The following is a 19,698-nucleotide window of genomic DNA, read 5'->3' as shown; positions in this document are numbered from 1 at the left end:
GCAGCTGCTGTGGCGGGAGCCTCTCCCGCCTTCGCAGCAACGCTAAGGATGTCCGACTGATGGCAGATGGAAAGCTCTTAAAGGAAATATTGACTTAAACTGAACTTTTAAAAAATACATTGCCTAGAGAACATTGGAGGAGGGATTTCACTGTGTAAATCTACTATCAGATATGACATCTATAATAATGAAAGTGTAATATGCTAATATGCCAAGGCAGAGGTGACCGCAGTGGTGGCAGGAGCCAACCCCTTGCACGGATTTTGTGCATTGGGCCTCTAGTATATATATAAAAGCCTAAGTGACCACTGCAACCAAAACAACTGAACAGATGACCGAACAGGCTGCGTGAGGTGGCCAGACTGGAAGGGCGGTTAGTGAGAGATGACAAAATGACTGAGGAGCAGGCTAGAAAGATGGTGGCACCCACAGCCAATAAGGAGGGAATATGCTAATTGACTGCCATGCCCTCAAAGATGGGGGTGTCCATAGCCACAAGATGGTGGTGCCCAGTCCCCTCAGCCCCCCAGCCGCCCAGGGCCAGCCCAAGGGGCAGGCAAGCCTCAGATGTCAGCTGCCCAGCCGTCCAGGGCTGGCCCAAGGTGCAGGCAAGCCTTAGATGGAGTCTGCCCAGCCACCCAGGGCCGCCCAAGGCTCAGGTAACCTGGGTTGGCCGAGGCTTGTGCTGCCGGCAGTGGCAGCAGCAGAGGTGTGATGGGGCGTCACCTTCCCCCGATCACCAGGTTGTCTCCCACCCCTGAGGGCTCCCAGACTGTGAGAGGGGGCAGGCCGAGCTGAGGGACACCCCCTCCAGTGCATGAATTTTCATGCAGCGGGCCTCTAGTTTATTAATAATTTGGTATGTATGCTATTTTATCACATGATTAGTGACTTTTTGAATTTTGTATGGTGACTTCAATTTTGACTATTTAGCTTGAATATCATATTTTGTCTCTCATTCTTAGCTTAGAAATATAGAACATCTCTTTCTTTGAATGGGAAAAATAAGTAATTCAACATGCTGTAGCACAAAGAATACAAGTCCAGGAGAAAAAAAAAATGGTTCCAGATAGGTTTGCCATTAATTAGTTATATGTGGACGCTCCAATATCTCACTCATTTATGAAATATAATGAACAACATACACTGATAAACAAAAACAGATCCAGAGACAGAGAAGCATCGATCAGACTGTCAAACCTCAGAGGGAAGATAGGGCATGGTGGGGATAAGGGGGAGAGATCAACCAAAGGACATATATGCAAGCATATAGGCCTAACCAATGGCTACAGACAACAGGGGGGTGAGGGCATAAGTTGGGGGGATGGGGAGTAATGTGGGGATAAGGACACATATGTAATAACTTAATAAGAAATTTTAAAAAATTAAATAAATAAAAATTAGTTATATGACTATGTACATACTCTCTCTAATCTCTCTGAGTCTCACTTCCAACCATCACCAATGTTTAGTGGGGCAGGGAATAAAATAAACAGGAGTAATGCATTACATCAAATACTTAGGGGGACACAAAATGACAAATACTGTATTACTGTCCTTACATAAAGGTTGTAGAGTAGTTACATCCACAGAGATAGACAGTAGACTGGAGATTGTCAGGGGATGGTGGGAAGGGGCACAGAGAGTTATTGTTGAATAAGTATGAATTTTCAGTTGGGGGAGATGAAAATGTCCTAGAGATGTATGATAGTGATGGTTGCACAATAATGTAAATATTCTTAATGCCACTAAAATGTACACTTAAAATGGTAAACTTTTTAACATATATATATATACTAGAGGCCCGGTGCACAAAATTTGTGCAGGGGGTGTGTGTCCCTCAGCCCAGCCTGCAGCCTCTCCAATCTGGGACCACTCAAGGGATGTCTGTCTGCCCGTTTAGGCCAGTGGGATCAAGCCTAAATGGGCAGTCGGACATCCCTCCCACAATCATCCGGGATTGCTGGCTTCCAACCGCTTGCCTGCCTGCCTGATTACCCTTAACTGCTTCTGCCTGCCGGCCTGATCACCCCCTAACCACTCCCCTGCCAGCCTGATCAATGCCTAACTGCTCCCCTGCCAGTCTGATTGCCCCTAACTGCCCTCCCCTGATGGCTCAGTCACCCCTAACAGCTCTCCCTTACCAGCCTGGTTGCCTCCAACTGCCCTTCTCTGCAGGCATGGTTGCCCCTAACTCCCCTCCCTTTCCAGCCTGGTTGCCCCTACCTGCTATCCCCTTCTGGTCTAGTCACCCCTAATTGCCCTCCCCTGCCAGACTGGTCACCCCTAACTGCCCTCCCTTGCAGGCCTGGGTCCCCCCCAACTGTCCTACCCTGCAGGCCCGGTTGCCCATAACTGCCCTCCCCTGCTGGCCATCTTGTGTCTACATGGGGACGGCCATCTTGTGTGTTGGAGTGATGGTCAATTTGCATATCACCGCATATTACACACACACACACACACACACACACACACACACACACACACACACTAGAAGCCTGATGCACAAAATTCGTGCAAGGGGCTCAGCCCTCCCAGTGGCAGTGGCAGCGGCTTGCCTTGGCCCTCACAGCCCCAGCTCCATCTGGAAGGTCATCTGGAGGGATGTCCAGAAGGTCGTTGAGCTGTCTGGTCTAATTAGCATATTATGCTTTTATTATTATAGATATATATTTTACCACAATTTTTAAAGGGCAGTAAAATTTTAGATGCCTAGGGGGCCTGGGAGATAACATAAATGGAAATGCGGTTTGAGTAAGGATTGGTGGGTGTCAGGTGCTCAGGTTGCATCAATACATAAACCAGTCCCTCATGGAACTTCAGGTCTTTGTGGAACAGTTACTTCTTCATGACTCTTCATGGAATTGATATGCTAAAAAATGTGTGCAGTCTCTGTTAGTCTCAACTATGGCCAGAAGGGAAGGTCTGTTCAAAATTGCCAGATCATCTGATTTTTTTTCAAGAGAAGCCAGATATCTGGTATTTTGGGTGAAATCTTCACATTTTGAATGTCAGAAAGTAATTCAGTTGTTAAAATACACTGTGTGAACCAAATATCCATAGGCCAAAACCAACATTGGATCATCACTTGCAGTTTCTAAAGGGAATACTATCTAACATTCAGTAATTTCACAAAAACCTAACATGGAATGATTAGCTCAGAGTGTCTGTAAAATCTTCTAAGATAATTTTCAGGTCAGCTTTGTCACTGTTTACTTTATCAATGATATTTTGCTTATTCTATATTAAAGTTAAATTATATACAAAAGCAAGAGAGAAAAAGAATGGAATTTCACACAAAATAAATTATTTCTTCCCAGCATGTAACTTATCATGTCTATATTTCTGGAACAACATAGCAAACTGCTTTCCGACAGTGCAATGAACAAGACCACCCCAGACACGCATTCTACAACCCTAAACTGTGTTTGTTCAGAGGAGAAACAGAACAAAATTTATGATCCTCACTTTGGCTCATATCAATATATTTCAAGCACCAGAACACTCTCATTTTGCAGGTGGTACTTACAAGCTTATATTATAAATTTAAAAATATAATTCATAAGAATCCTAAGCCCCTAAAACCCATTAATTAACCCTGAATTATCAAACATTTAAAAACCAATCATTTACATCCTTTGCGAGCTGAAGGAAATGCTAACAAGCACTTTCACCTTAATAAATTAATGTTATTTCAAAAGTTAAGATAGATGTACGTTCAAATTGTATTATGTATGGAGTTGGGGTGATTCAGGTTATAAGAAATTCTTTATTGTGCATTTTAAAGAATTACCTTTCTGTGAAGACTCCATCAATTTCTTTCTGTCATCCTCCTCCCCTACCCTCCCCAACAAGCCACCCACTAACCTGAGCATTCCTAAACACGAACCTCGTAAGACACATTTCTTCATGCATGTGTCGTAAATCAGGTAACTGAATGACATGCAGCTGAGAAATAGGAAGTGGACATTGAGATGACTCATTAGGCAGCTGCATAGAACAGACAGAAGAAAGTGGCAAGAAAATCTACCATGAAGATGCCTAGCGTCAAGCACACCATCTCCAGTGGATGACCGGAGGCAACATAAAATAAAGTTCTGGGGAAGAACATGGAACTCCCAATACAAGATAGTAATAGAACTAAAAGTACAGATTTGCAGATAAAACTGATATAAAAAAAATTATTAAGTCTAAAACTATATAATTAATAGAAACACAACTAAAAGAGCTAGTGATATTTTAGAGAAGTCACTGATTAACAGGGAGTGTGGGGCCCCAAATTATTTGTCTTTTACTTTGTTTCTTAGTCCTAAACTCAATAAGGAAGTTGATACAGGTCATGAAATTTGGACACACACACACAGACACACACACACGATGTTAACTAAGGTGGTATTTTCAAAGCTCCTTATAGCTAAATATCCTACCTAAGAAACATAGTAAAGGTATTATGATATGCATGTAAGAGAGGACTAGCCAAAATAAGCTAAGAAGTGTACTAGATTTGCCAATAAACATTGGAAAGCTAGCCTATGGATAAAGCAAACCCTACCTCAGAAAATAACAATAATAATACTACTTTGATAAACAGCACAGACAGTAGCCAATGGCCTGGTTTGCCTCCTGGTTGGGCCTCTCCTGTCAGCCTCTCTTTTCAGTTCCACAGGTCACGTGGTAAACATCGCTATCCAATTGGCTTCCTTATGTCATGTCAACCCTCCAATCAACACTTCCAAGAAGTGTCCATTTCCTAACCATGTGAGTACAATGTAGGCTAGATTAAAATCTCTCTAAAACGAGGGCCCGCTCACTCCTCCAGGTAAGTTTGCATCTGGCCCCACAGCGCACTGAGCTCCAAGCCCCTGGGGCCATGCACTGCTCCCAAGCACTTCCTGAGCTTTCTGTTTCCTCCTCTTCCTCATTCTGTTCTTTCTCCTGAAATGCCTTCTTTTCTGTCTTTACCTGTCTGAATGCCCAGTGAACTGAAAGAACTTTCAGAACACGTAATGTTTACATACCTTTATACATAACTTGTTTCGGCTAACAAAATGCTTCCATATGTTCACCATTCCCCAACATCAAGTCTCAACGGCTGCCAATTATGCAATCGGCAGTGTGAGAGAGATGTTTTAGGTGAAGTTCTAAAAGATATTTGCAGAATTAAATTAAATCTTCAACTCTAAAAATAATTTTCTTTAGCTAGTTTGATTTAAAACAGCAGTATTCGAATTTTGGTTTTGTATGGGCACCTATGCACATTTTAAGTGTACAGACATAGTATATTTAGAATTTTTAAAAGAATCTATGATGTAGTAACTTCTCTCTAGCAACAATTACTGTCTACTTTGAAAAAAAGAATATTTCAAAATTAACCTATAAGGTGACAATACACTATCCACATTATTAATACACTGGCCTTCATTTCACAAACAAGAGAAAATTTTTTACGATTCAAAATATTTTATATATATTTTTTTATTGATGTTTTACAGAGAGGAAGGGAGAGAGATAGAGAGCTAGAAACATCGATGAGAGAGAAACATCGATCAGCTGCCTCCTGCACATCTCCTACTGGGGATATGTCCGCAACCCAGGTACATGCCCTTGACCGGAATCGAACCTGGGACCTTTCAGTCCGCAGACCGACGCTCTATCCACTGAGCCAAACCAGTTTCGGCAATTCAAAATATTTAAAAAAAAAAAAATTAATCAAGCTGGAACAGTACTATATACAGAAAATGGAGTCAGAATAAATCCACGAAAACTTCACTTTGCAAAGGAAAAACAATCATTCTGACTTCATGTAATTTTTTCATATATTTCATAAATAAATCAAGTATATAAAATCATCTTGATTTTTACCATCATGTTTAATCAATGTTTCTTTGCAATGCAATGTTTTCCATTTCTCCATTTAAATATTTCCAGGTCTGGCTTGGAATTCCTATATTATTAATAAAACATGAAGGGACTTAATATATCATGATTTTCCCCAAATTTGCCTCTCTGGTAGCCATCTATCATTTTCTTAAAAAATTTCATAAATTTTTATATTTAAAAAAATTAAGCAAGAAAATTTGTGTAAAAAACTATAACAAATACACTATGGTATCAACAACCCTGGAGAAAACGGGAACCTAGCATATGTTTGTACTTTTCTTAGCTTAACAATTGGACCCATTGCTTTCAACTTATAAATATTTCACCTGAAAAGGTATCTATAGACTGAACAAAAATATTTGTTATTGGGAGTATAACAAATATTTTCTTAAAACATTAAGTATATGCATTGTTTCCTAATCAACTGGGCAGTCTTTAAGTATAGACAAGATCCAATCAAGAAAAAACAACTGGAGATTGTTTTAAAATTCTTGAATTAGGTAGGTTGTTCTCCACATCTCATTTATCTTAGCTCCAAGGAGCAAGATCGTCATAAGAAGCAGCAAATTAAGTGAGTGGTTACTATTCTATATTCGTTTGAAAGGTGATTCACTTTGTTAGGACATGCAAATATCTAACGTCCAGGCCTGAATCTTTCTTCTGTCCTGGCTATAAAATATACATTTCCAAAGACTATCTGGTAAAACAAAGACCTAAAGATTTTTTTAATATTTAAATGTTTGGCATTGACAGTTTTTTATTTTAAAATATTATTATTGTATTTTATATATTATTATTTTAAAATCTTTTTTTTTATTATGCACTAAGCAAATGAAAAAATCCAGAATGTTTTAGTTTCATCTTATGAAAAGTACATATTTTTACCTAGGAGACAATAGTTATTAAGATGAAGTCACATTTAATGTAAAAGTTTGATGTAGGCTTATTTAAGTAAAGTCAATGGATGCTTAAATAAGATTGCAATGTGTAAAAATTACTTCATTTCCTTGACTCATAAATAACTAGAAACTATAAGCAGTACATGCATGATATCAAATCAACAAGCTGATGAGAAAAATCAAATAATTGGTTTAGTTTACTGAATCTTTCCTCCATAAAGAATCAAATAAATGTATTATCTTTCTTTTTATTTATGGTGATTTTGAATCTTATCATAAAATTAGAATTTGCATGACCGTATTGGCTACTGTAGGGCACTAGGCCATTTATATTTAGGACATTTTTAAAAATATTTATGACATTTTTAGGTCACTAAGTTCTAAAAGTTATAATCTCTCAACAGCAGAAGACCAGGGAAAAGAAACATGTAGAAAATATTTTTTATCGCCTAGTCCCAATAGCACAGTAATTTATGGAATGGCCACTTTGAGCAGTGGTCCTGGTGCATACACCAAGCTAGAAATGGGCTTCAGAGAGGACCACTGTGGTGATTCGGTCAGCTACAGACTATTTCCTATACACTCTCTCCTAAGGTCAATCTACTGACACCTCTACGCCTGTAGCTGGAAATGTGAAACTTCCTCCATCAGGTTTTGCAAAACCAATCTCTCACTTGAATGGATAACTCTGCAGAACAAGAGAGCAACAGAAATTATTCTGGAAAGCCTTTCTATCTGCATTCAGGAGGAAAAGGGAGGGAACAATGGTGCTCTAACTTTAAAATAGAAAGAAGAAGAGGCTTCTAAGGTGGGAAGGACTGCAGAAAGAAAGCCATGGGGCAAGATGGAGGCACAGTCCCAAATAATAAGCCTACACTTTTTGTGTATATACTCCGTAAGCAATGCTACCAAGCCCCTCTCATCTTTTTACTTAATTTGGGCTATTTTTTAAAATAGAAAGTCCTGAGACCTGCACGCATAGATCTTGTTTTAGTAGGCCTGACGTAGAGTCAGAAAAGTTATATTCCTACATAATTTCTCAAGGACTTCTGATGATCAAACTGGCTTAAGGGTTATAGCCAGATTTTGGCATAGTCAGATTTGCTTGCATTCAGCAAGTGCTTAATTAGTACTGATTGAAAGAATAATTCTGTAATCCCAGGGCAGAACAGGGTTAGAATCTTGTATTTTGAGAACTGGGAAGTAGTGAAACTATAGAGAGTAGAGGAAAATAAAGGCAGTCAGGATGTCTGAGGCCCAATATCTGTTCAAACACTATTTGGGCAGTTCTTCCTTTGCTTCATAAATACAATGACAGTAATGAACTTTTGACTCCAAAATTCTGTGTTTTCAAAATGTCATATGGTGAGTGTCTGTAATTGTTAATTAGGAGGGCAATGACCTCTTATTTTATCAATGCAGTCAGGATAAAAGGCTAGCTAGTTGTTAGTATAGGAATAATATATTTGAAGGGTATAACTGTGAAGATGTCTTCGATGGAACACTGATGTACAGAGCACAAGAGATTGCCTATGCAAGAATACTTTAGTTGTTTCTTGCCACCATAATGTTCCAAATGATCGACCATCAGGGCACAAACAATTTTCATGTCACGAGTTTGTACTTTGAAAGAATGAATTTTCTTAAAGTTTGCTGGCTCCACACTGATCACTGCTTAGAAATCTCTGGGTAAAGCTAAGAACCCAGCTCCTTTGACTTTCAGGTTTCTGTGAAGAGGATCAGGGGAATTTAAGAAAGAGAAGATGATGTCAGCAATCAGAGCACTTTTTCTAGAAGAACAAGGAAGGGCATACTGACCTTGAGTCAGGCCCTGGTGGTGTTCACATTGTCACCATAGCCTCAAGCAGCAATTATCTTTCAAGTTTTATTCATTCATTCAATATTTTGTGAATTTACTATATCAACCATACTAGGTAAGATGTATCCTACATTTTCCTTCTTCAAGTGTACCAACCCTCTACCCTCTAAAAATTCATAAACTTCCTAAACAGAACAACAAAACAAACTGCCGAGTCAGGAGGAAATGGTATACGCATCTTACACATCACTTCATTTTTAATTCTAAGTTCAAAGCACTTATTTTCTTCTTAATTTGCTTTGGATAAGCTAAGTTTAAGCTGTTTCTCCCTCCTGCAGAATGGAAATATTTACAGCAATGTTTGCAGTCACTACAAAACAATTTAGTTGCCTCATGGAATCCATTATGATGGGATTTTTACCTGCTCTTGATTATCCCATGACCCCTCCCCCACTTTCCAAAACTTTTTTTTTTCCACCAAGTCTGATGAATCCAACATGAGGTGCCTGCTACACAGCTGCGTACTGATTTATGCATAACTATATATCTCATTTGGCTCCTTCTGGTGAAATTATTTTCTCTTACCTATAATTTCAGAGCAGAACCTATCTCAGATCCTCTTTCTGCTCTTTCAACCATACATTCCTAATATTCACAGAGCTAGAATTTGTCATACTTCCAAACTGGCTAACCACTCCTAATTATTTAAAAAGGCTCTGTACTTTGAAATATGACATTCTACTGAATTATGAACCTTACAAAACAGATGCTAACTAAGAAAACATTTGATATTAAAATACATATTTTTCAATATGGGATTATGATCCTCTGGGAAACAAATTTATAAGGATCATCTGGTTGCAAAATGTGATTTCTAAGATTGGAACATTGAAAGCATTTAGCATATTTTTGGTTCATGCACTATGAAAATTAACAGCAAGAGAGTTCTCAGGACTTCAGGATATGCGGAGCATTAGGAAATTAATCAGGGCTGTCTGGTATCTGAAAAAATAAATAAAAATGACCAAAATCACTCCTGGTAATAAAAGTGACACTGTGGAAGAAATCATTTTCAAATAGCATTCATTATGACCAACCACTCCTGACTGCGGGTCCAGTCACTACAGCTCAACTCCCAGAATCTTATAAACCTCTCAAACTGCTACAATCCTACAGTGTCTGAGTTACCTCTGCCATTAAGTGTTGAAGTGTACAGGTGTTATTCCTTTTGATTCGTTTATTAAAAATACTTTTAAACACCTTACAAAGCATTCTCCACTGAACTTTGGTACCAGTAAGTTAACTTTAACATCATTATAACTAAGAGAAACAAAATTCAGTTAGGCATTTAAAACCTATAAAATATGCCTTGGCTGGTGTGGCTCAGTTGATTGAGCATAGTCCTGTGCACCAAAAGGCTGTCGGTTTGATTCCTGGTTACAGCTCATACCTACTGGTAGGTTATGGGCTCAATACCTAGTCGGAGTGCATGCAGGAGGCAACCAATTGATGTTCTTCTCTCTCCCTCTCCTTTTCTCTCTCTCTAAAACCAATAATAATACAGAATACTACAAAATAAATTTTTAAAGTATTTTTAAGTACTAGGGTGAGGATAAGAGGCTCTCTGGTCAAGAAGAGTGCAACTAAAACCAGTCAGTAAGAAGCAGCAGCCAGTGGTGCCCAGGTCATAGAGTTGTGGTGACCAAGTCAAAAGATTTCTCTTCACATCTACTTCCTGTGATCACTTTCTTTAACTAAAATCACACTGTTGCTGTTTCTCTAAAGCCAATTTGGCAAACCAATCACTGAAAATCCAAAATGCATACCACATAAGTTTGTGAAAGAAAGCAAGCTGATGAAAGTATTAAAAGTCATGAACATGTCTCTCAGCTTTTAAAAAATTAATTGTTCAAAGAAAAAAGACAAAAGGAAGGGAGGGAGGGAGAGAGGGACGGTGGGAGGGAGGGAGGGAGACATGTAGCTATCACATTTTTCTATAGTAAATATGCACACAGACACATATGAGATTTACCCACAAATGTCAGGTTCATACTTGACTTCCTACAGTGGTAAACATCTATAAACCTCAACTTCCTTTACTATAAAATTATCAAAATAACCAAAAGTAATATCTTCATCTTATTTATAAATTGAATATATCTGATCAATATTTTCATATAGCACAGCAAGAAGTTTCTAGATGTGAAAAAAATGATGAAAAGAGAAAATTTATTGTCTTTTTTCTTTACTAAGGAAAAAAAGATGTATCCACTCCTGCAGTGTATGTATACTCTTCATTTAGAAACAAAATTATAAAAATAAACTGGCCAAATACTTTACAGCATTATTGCTCACTTGGTCTGTTTTTAATACTAAAAAATCGAGTTTCATGTTCTAGTTAATATTTAATACATAAAAAGTCCCTAAACAAAACATGAAATGTCATTTAAAAATGCATTTGCTGACATGTTATGTCTTTTTGGAAATGAATTTAGGTTTAATTAAACAGTATGTGACACTTAAGTAGGAAAATAAAAAGATTTATGTGTATAATATAAACTTTGTATTGAAACATTTAATAGTACATGTTCTAAAATCATTTTCCTATATTACACACAATTACACTGTTATTAATGGCATTATTATACCATTGAAGGAGTGGCTTCCCAGGCAGCCCACCTCCAGGCCATTGGTAGATGTTACCTTGGACAGTCACTGATTTTTCGTGAGTTATTTCACAACCTTTGAGATTTTGACTACTGAACACATAAACTGAATTAACTATCCCCAAAAAATAGAAAGCAAAAAGAGTTATCTTCAGTTCTTTGCTCCTAAGAAAACTATCACTACTCAAATGATTCCCCAGCCAAGTAATGGCCACTTTCATAAATTGCTCCTATTCAGATATTTCTTAGGGCCTAGATTCCTAGAAATTGGCCCCAAGAAATTGATATTTTATCAAAGGTCATATGTAGGAAAGAGCAGCCCGATTGATTGTTTTTTAAAGATTATTTTTCTGTAAGAAAATAGATTACACAAATAGCAATATAAACATTTAGATCCCCAGAAAGTTTTAAGAAAAAAATTTAACATGTAAAGGTCAGAAGAGTTACTAACATCAATAAAAACCAACCTTTTATATAGCCTGTATTGTGACCACAGAATGCAACCCACACTGGGACCAGGAGCATTGTTGGCTGAAATATTTGACAGCCTCATCCTTCCAATCTGTAAACTATTACCCTAAAGTCCACCACTCCACAGTCTCAATATGCTCCTCTCACTCTCATCCGGAATAGTGTCAAGGAGTTACTAGCAACTCAACAAATAGTGGCTGAATGAAAAAAAATGAACGAATATAATGAACAAAATTCTAACAATCACACTACTCTTCAGGAGTTTCTGAGAACAGCTCATATTTTAATTGCAAAGACCTAGATTTGAGGCAGGAATTTCAGAGCCTTAGAAACCACTCTCCATGGCATTGGCCTTGCCCCTGAACACTGCCTCTCCTCTATCATCATGTTTCTAGTAAAGAATCCCTGTGTCAGGCATGGTGCATCCTGCCACTTCCTCCCTGAGGTGTAGAGACCTCTGTATGACTTCCCAGGCTTCTGAGTCTTGTCAGGATTCTAGGAGACAGCCCAATCCTGCCTATAGGCTACCACCAATCTCATTTAATAATATCTATCAATAATAGCTACCCCAAACCAAGGACAGTTATAGTACGTTACATACAGATATTTTACCTTATATAACAGGAAATAAAGCTGTCCTCAAAGTGATTGATTAACATTGTCCAAGTTTACAGAATTACTAGTAAATAGTGGAACAAAGTTTGAAACACATGTTTGTTGCACTTTAAAGCTAGGGTTTATCCTACTTATGTCAAGCTGCATTTTTTTATTTCCTAACTAAATATATAAATGCAAAGAGGAAAAAAACTTTGGCTTTTGAGCTATAGTACATATGTAAATGTGTTTGTATAGTCATACTAAGTGTCAAAAGACCAAAAAATGAAAATAATTTTGAGTTATATTAATAATCAAATATAACTATACACACATATATAAATATTGTGGTCATTTTTTATGTGTCAACCTGCCTAGCAACAGCTTCCAGCTATTCAATAAACACTAATGTAGGCATTGTTATGAAGGTATTTTATAGATGTGATTAATGTCCATAATCAGTTAACTTTAAATAAGGAGATTATCCTAGATCATCTGGATGAACTTGATATGATCAGCTGACAGGCCTTTAGAGAAGAGCTGAGGATTCCCGGAAGAGGGAGAGAGTTCACCATGGACTGCAGCTCCACCAAACCAGAGAGTACCAGCCTGCCCTTCTAGATGACCTACTGTAAGGATTTCAGACTTTCCTACCCACCCTCACATCACAGAGGCAATTATCTTAATATATATTGCCTAATGGTTTCTATGGTTAAACCCTATGGATGGATGAATGGATGGATGATAGATAGACAGATATAGATAGACTAGAGGCCCGATGCACAAAATTCATGCAAGGGGCTCAGTCCTCACAGCTGCCTCTGCCAGCCTTCACAGCCCGGCTTCATCTGGAAGGTCGTCCGGACAGTTGTTCTGCTATTCAGTCTAATTAGCATATTAGCTCCTTATTATATAGGACTAGAGGCCCAGTGCATGAATTCATGTGCCGGTGGGGTCCCTCTAGGTGGTCTTCAGGGATCAGGCCAAAACCCACAGTCCAATACCACCTGCAGCTCCTACCTGCTGCTCCTGCTCATTCTGGCCCCACTGTGCCTGCTGTAGGCTTGCACCCAATCAGTCCCAATTAGGAGAGGTTCACACTGCCGCAGCAGTGCTCTCCAGCTAAGAGCCCTGCATCTGGCACCCTCCCAAGGGGAGTGGCTTGCGGGATGGGGCTAAAACTGGTTCTCCGACATCCCCCGAGCGGTCCTGGATTGCAAAAGGATGCAGGCCAGGCTGAAGGACCCCATCAGTGCACAATCACACTGAGGAGGGACCACGGGAGGGCTCCAAGGCTTGTCCAGCCCATCTCGCTCAGTTCCAATCGGCCAGACCCCAGCAGCAAGCTAACCTACCAGTCGGAGCATCTGCCTCCTGGTGATCAGCTCACATCAGAGCAACTGGCCGACCAGTTGACCGTCTGCCCCCTGATGGTCAGTGCATGTCATAGTGAGCGGATGAACATATCATTCGCATATTATGCTTTGATTGGTTGTTCAGTTGTTCTGCTGTTTGGTCTATTTGCATATTACCCTTTTATTATATAGGACTAGAGGCCTAGTGCATGAAAATTTGTGCACTCAGGGGGGTCCCTCAGTCCGACCTGCACCCATTCACAGTCCAGGACCTCTTGGGGGATGTCCACCTGTCGACTTAGGCCCACTCCCCAGGGGATCAGGCCTAAGCTTGCAGTCACACATCCTTCTGGCAGCCAGGGAGCCCTGGGGGATATCCGACTAAAGGCTTAGGCCCCCAATGGATCCGGTCTAAACCATTAGTTGGACATTCATAGTGCTGCCATGGAAGTGGGAGAGGCTCCTGCCACCACCACTGCGCTGGCCACCCATGAGCCAGCTTCTGGCTGAGTGGCACTCCCCATATGGAAGTGCACTGACCACCAGGGGGCAGCTCCTGCATTGAGTGTCTGCCCCCTGGTGGCCAGTGCACATCATAGCAACCGGTCATTCTGCCGTTCAGTCAATGTGCATATTAGCCTTTTATTATTATTATATAGGATGTCCCTATTTCCCCCCTTTTTCCCCCTCTACCCAGCTCTTGCCCTCCACTTCTCTCTGGCCATCACCATACTGTTGTCTGTGTCCATGGGTTGTGCATATATTTTCTTTGGCTAATCCCTTCTTTAAATCCACTTCTTTAAATTTTTATTTTCAGATAAGTGCTTATAACTGCACTATTATATATTTTCTATTATATCATTTAGAATTAAGATATTTTTTAATTGAAACCTTGTAAATTTTAGCACAATTTAATAAATTATGCTAGAAGCAATTAGGAGATATTTCATGTAATGCATACACATTTCAATTAATATTTTATTAATTTTTAAATTTTTTAATATTTTAATTTGAAATAATCTCATACATGTAAAAAAAACTATAAAATACTACAGCATATTATATGTACCCTTCACCCAATTTCTTAGGTGTTAATAATTTAAACATAACCATTATACAACTAACAAAATTTGGAATATATTTTTCTTATAATCTCTTTAATGTTGCTTAATCCATTTACTTTTTTTTTGTTCATCTTCACCCAAGGATATTTTTCCATTGAATTTTAGAGAGAGTGAAGGGAAAGGGAAAGACACATTGATTAGTTGCCTCCTGCACATGCTTTGATAGGGACTGGGGATCAAGCCAGCAACTGCGGTACATGCTCTTGACTGGAATTGAACCTGGGACCCTTTAGTCCATGGGCGAATGCTCTATCCACTGAGCAAAACAGGCTGCAGCTTAATTCATTTACTTTTAATCTATATGTGTCTTTATATTTAAAGTGGGTTTTGTTATTGATTCACCCTCATAATCGGTCTTTTTAATTGGTGCATTTATGCCATGACTTTCAGAGTGCTTACTGATAGAGTTACTACCATATCAGGCGGCTTCTGGGGCTTCAGGGTTGGGCCTGCCTTGCTGCCCGGGACCCGCCGATGGGGCCCGGTTGGCTGGCCTGCCCTGGATGGTGGCGTGCTGGCGGTTCGTGCTGTCCCGCCCTGGCTGCAGTATGCAAATTAGCCTCATCTTTTGTTGGTGGTTAATTTGCATAGCATGCTGATTAGCCCATGGGAGGTGTAGCAAAGGTATGGTCAATTACCATGTTTGTCTATTATTAGATAGGATACTTTCCAAATATCTATTTGTAGCAATATTCTTGAATTGGTAGTAATTTACTTAAAATCACTAATAGCACTATGACAGAGACTAGTTAGCTGGTCACCAAATCTATTTTTCTTCCTCCTGGACACACATATTGACAATATTTCCCAGCTTTTTTTGCAGTTAGATCTGGCCATGAGGCTGAGTTTGGCCAATGGAATGTGAGTAGAAGTGACAATCACTATTTCCAGGTTTTGCCCATACAACCTAACATTTAAAATCTCCCATGCTCTTTCCCCTTCTGTGATAATTTTAGAAGCCTGGTGTTGAAAAGTACCAAGCCAATTGATAGACAGAAACTGGGTTACTGAATTAATGATTTCACAAAAGCTGCCTGCCACTCAGAAATGCTTGTTTGGGACTTTTCATGAGCAAGAATTAAACTTACATTGTATTAAGTTTCTGAAATAGTTGTATTTATATTTTACATAAGTTCTAGTATCTTAACTAGCTCAAACACTTTCTCTTACTTCCACAATATTTCATTTTATTACCAACAAAAGCTTGAAATAGCCATCACTACAGCATACTTCCCTTGGCTCAATATATAGAGATAAATCCATTGATTTTTCCTTACCTCATTACTTACGGAAAATGCCAATAATTCCCAAAGAAACAAAACACTCTGAAATGTAAGACAGACCAGGTATATTCAAATTATCTAGATCCTTGAAAAAATATAATTTTGTTCTTCAGAATTATTTGTAAAGCATTTTAATTTAAAGAACTAAGAAACATAATGCAGCACATTTCAGACACTAATTCTCAATGTTAATCATATCTGCTTTCTGTCCTTATGCATTGCAACTTAATGCACCAAGATTGATTGTGCCTCAAGGGGATTAGTGACTTGCTGTTGGTAAATAAAATAATGCGCTGCATGAAATTGGCATTGACGAAAATGCACTTCACAGAGAATTTAAAGCTGTTTGTGTCTCGGCCCTGCCCTGCGTGTGGATTCTGACAACAGCAATGCTATTTCCGCCTGCCACCTTGTGTTCTCTTCCTCAACACACAAGTAATTTACCTTTTATTTTTCCAGTACAATGAGCTCCTGTGTCAAGGATTTTAGCATTTCTCTTTAATAAAAAGAAAATTCCAAATTACCTCTTGTTTTTGGCTGCATCTCTGTTCACAGAGACATGGAATTATAATACAAAAGTGTCAAGACCCACATGATCCTTATTCGGGGCGGGGGAGGGGCGGGGGGGCGGGAATTAGACATGAAATGGTCCAGATTTTCTGTGCATATTGGCCACATTTTTCAGATAACTCCTCAACCCTCTACTTTAACTGGCTCCCATTGTTTTACTGTGTAGTCTTTATAAAGTGCCTAGAAAGGCAGGAGATAAGTTAACTCAGCACTCTTAAGATCTCTGACTCCAGACAATGTACTTTGGTGGGAAGCCAGGTTTTCAGTCCTTAGGGGAGGCTTTAGGGATAAAATGATAGAAGAAGAGACAGAAAAAAAAAGGGTTATAATCACACAGGCAAAAGAGAGAGATGAGAAGGAATCCTGGCTCCAGTGAAAAAAGGTGAATGTAATCAAGAGTATTCATAAGGATGGTGCTAGAAAATGAGCTCAATTAGAGAGAAGATAATCAATCTTAGAGATGGAAAGTGTTGATTTGAAGAAAATATTCTTAAAATATATCAATTTTTAGTAAGTAGTATATTGAAAATTCGATAAAAAGAAGAGAAGTCCATACGGCAGAGTTTTATAACTACCTGTTAGAGACAGTCAAATTCCACAAATAAAAATGAAGCTATAAAAAAGATCAATTGACTTTTAAATGGATAATTGATGTTGGAAGATTCAGCGTTCGCTGATCTGAAACATATCCACATACATCTCTGCTACACAACTACCCACCTTGATAGCACATACAAACACTTTAACTGCCATGTACAATTTAAGCTCAGGAAAATAAATATATTAACTCTGAAGAACTGTATCTTTCTACAGAAGAATCTGCAAACTAGATAAATGCCAGACTTAGATTTAAACCATATTTTTGTACCTTGTTGGTAAACCAGAGAAAGTATGTTTCTCATAATCCATCAGTATTTAATTAACATATGATAACCGTCCTATTAAACCTAAATTAAATCCTTATTGGAAAGACAGCTGAAAGTGCAACTGCAGCTTCTTTTTATGTAATTTATAACTATTCACAACAACCAAAAGCAAATAGCAAAGGCAACCTATCTGAAGCAATTATACCACTTGATTTAGGAGAATGGAAACTTGGAAACCAAAAGAAAGCGAACCCGGAGGGAGGGGCCTTGACACGCATCAACAATTTCTTTTTTTCCTTTTAAAAGTTTTCTTCTTTCATTTTACACTTTTGCCATAAATTCAACTGGATTTATTTATATATTCAAGTAGAATTTGGGATCTGAAACCCAACTTATTTTGACTGCCTCCCAGAAAATGTGCCATTTTTCCTTGTTTATTTCTCCAAGTGTATCAGCATTCACCCGGCTAAGGTCTCGCAGTGTGCCACCCAGAGCTCTGCTGACGGACAGTCCTGTGTAGTAGACCCAGGCTGAGGGTGTGCAGAGAGAACCAACCCCTAGGACAGTCTCTTGTCTCAGAGTTCTGAGAATGTTTATATATTCTGTGTTAGGAAATGTCTGCAGGAAGAAAAAACCCCGATAAAACTTGTTTGGAATTAGTTGTAACCTCCTAGTTTGAGGATATTGCACGATTTGAGGATGACATCAGGTAGAAATAAAAAAACAGAAATAAGACCAAGAATGTGTTTTACTTTCTTTTTAGGCATCCAAGAATAACTTGCTTTGCATGATCATGGAACCACTTCAGTAAAATGTTTAAAGCTCAGGATTTTATGCATAATAAACCCACAGGAGCATTTAAGACCTGAACAACCTACTTTTCTTAATACAACCACATAAATCACTACTCTACAAAGCATAGCTTATGTGCACTGAAAAATATGTTCAAACAAGTATCAACAGATATGATATATTACATATACCATATGGGCTTGATAAGAAAATCCTGGGTACTAGGAACCCTCTCATAATATCAGAACTTACATCATGGACATCATCTTGTACCACAGAAATAAACAAGAAGTAAACTGAGTGTCTTGCCCAGTACATCTCCGTTGATATTGTTGAAAATGGCTTTAAAACAAGATAGTGACAAAAAATAATAGGAATTAACAAACTATTCCAACACTAATTGATCCACTGTTTAGAAAACCACCAATAATGAATAAAATCAATGACTTGATCAGTTCAATGTGGCACTGATGGTTGAGATGGTCCTACAAGGGTAAAATGTGTACTTGTATGTTCTCATTACTCAAAGGATCTTAGTTCTATTGAGGAAATGTACCAGGCTAACATATACTATGCAAATTAGACAGAATTCATTCAAACTCTTCAGTTGAAGCCATTCTTACCACTCAAACAACTAAACCAGAGTGAGCTAAAGTATGATATGAGACGTACCAGCAGATTTCCTGCCATAATCAAGCCCAAGCCCAGTACACACAAAACATAATGAAATAGGAACACATCTGTTCCACAGGACTGATGTTTCCTGCATAAGAAGTCATTATTTGGAAGAAGGTTAGATCTTATTCATTTAAATGCTAAGTTCCAGAGAAATGGAACAAATGAGACCAGGGATAGGAGACGTCGTAACGTTCTCCATCATAGTGAGTTAGGCATTAAGGAATCCCCCGGCCACTTAAGATTCTGCAGGAGAAGCCAGATTGCCTTGGAGGGAGAAACAGCTAAAGGAAAATATGGGAAGGACAAAGGTGGCCCAAAGAAAGCGTCCTCCCTCCTAGTTTAGGTGAGGCCGATCCTATTCCAGATCAACCTACTGTTAAGTGATTTCCCACCTCTTCCATGTAACCAAGGAGCGAGTTCCATCAGACCAAGAGAGTTCCAGCTGAACACCAGCTACATTATATTGATCTAAGAAGATACAGGTAGGAAAGAAGCCAGCCACACCACTGACCCCCACACTCCTCACCCAGCTACTCTGGGAGGTTACACATTCCATGACAGCTGAGGAATGAACCAATAGCCTCTAACAATCACTTCCAGTTCTTGACTCCATCGGTCTCACTGCCTGCACAGCAATAACATTCAGACTTCTTCAGTTCTATCAAAAATATTTATGTCTCCTTGAGAGGTTAAAATAAGGA

This window comes from Myotis nattereri (assembly GCF_964212035.1).
Source record: "Myotis nattereri genome assembly, chromosome: 5".
NCBI lineage: Eukaryota > Metazoa > Chordata > Mammalia > Chiroptera > Vespertilionidae > Myotis > Myotis nattereri.
The sequence above is the reverse complement of the archived record's forward strand: the minus strand, read 5'-3'. Positions refer to the sequence as shown.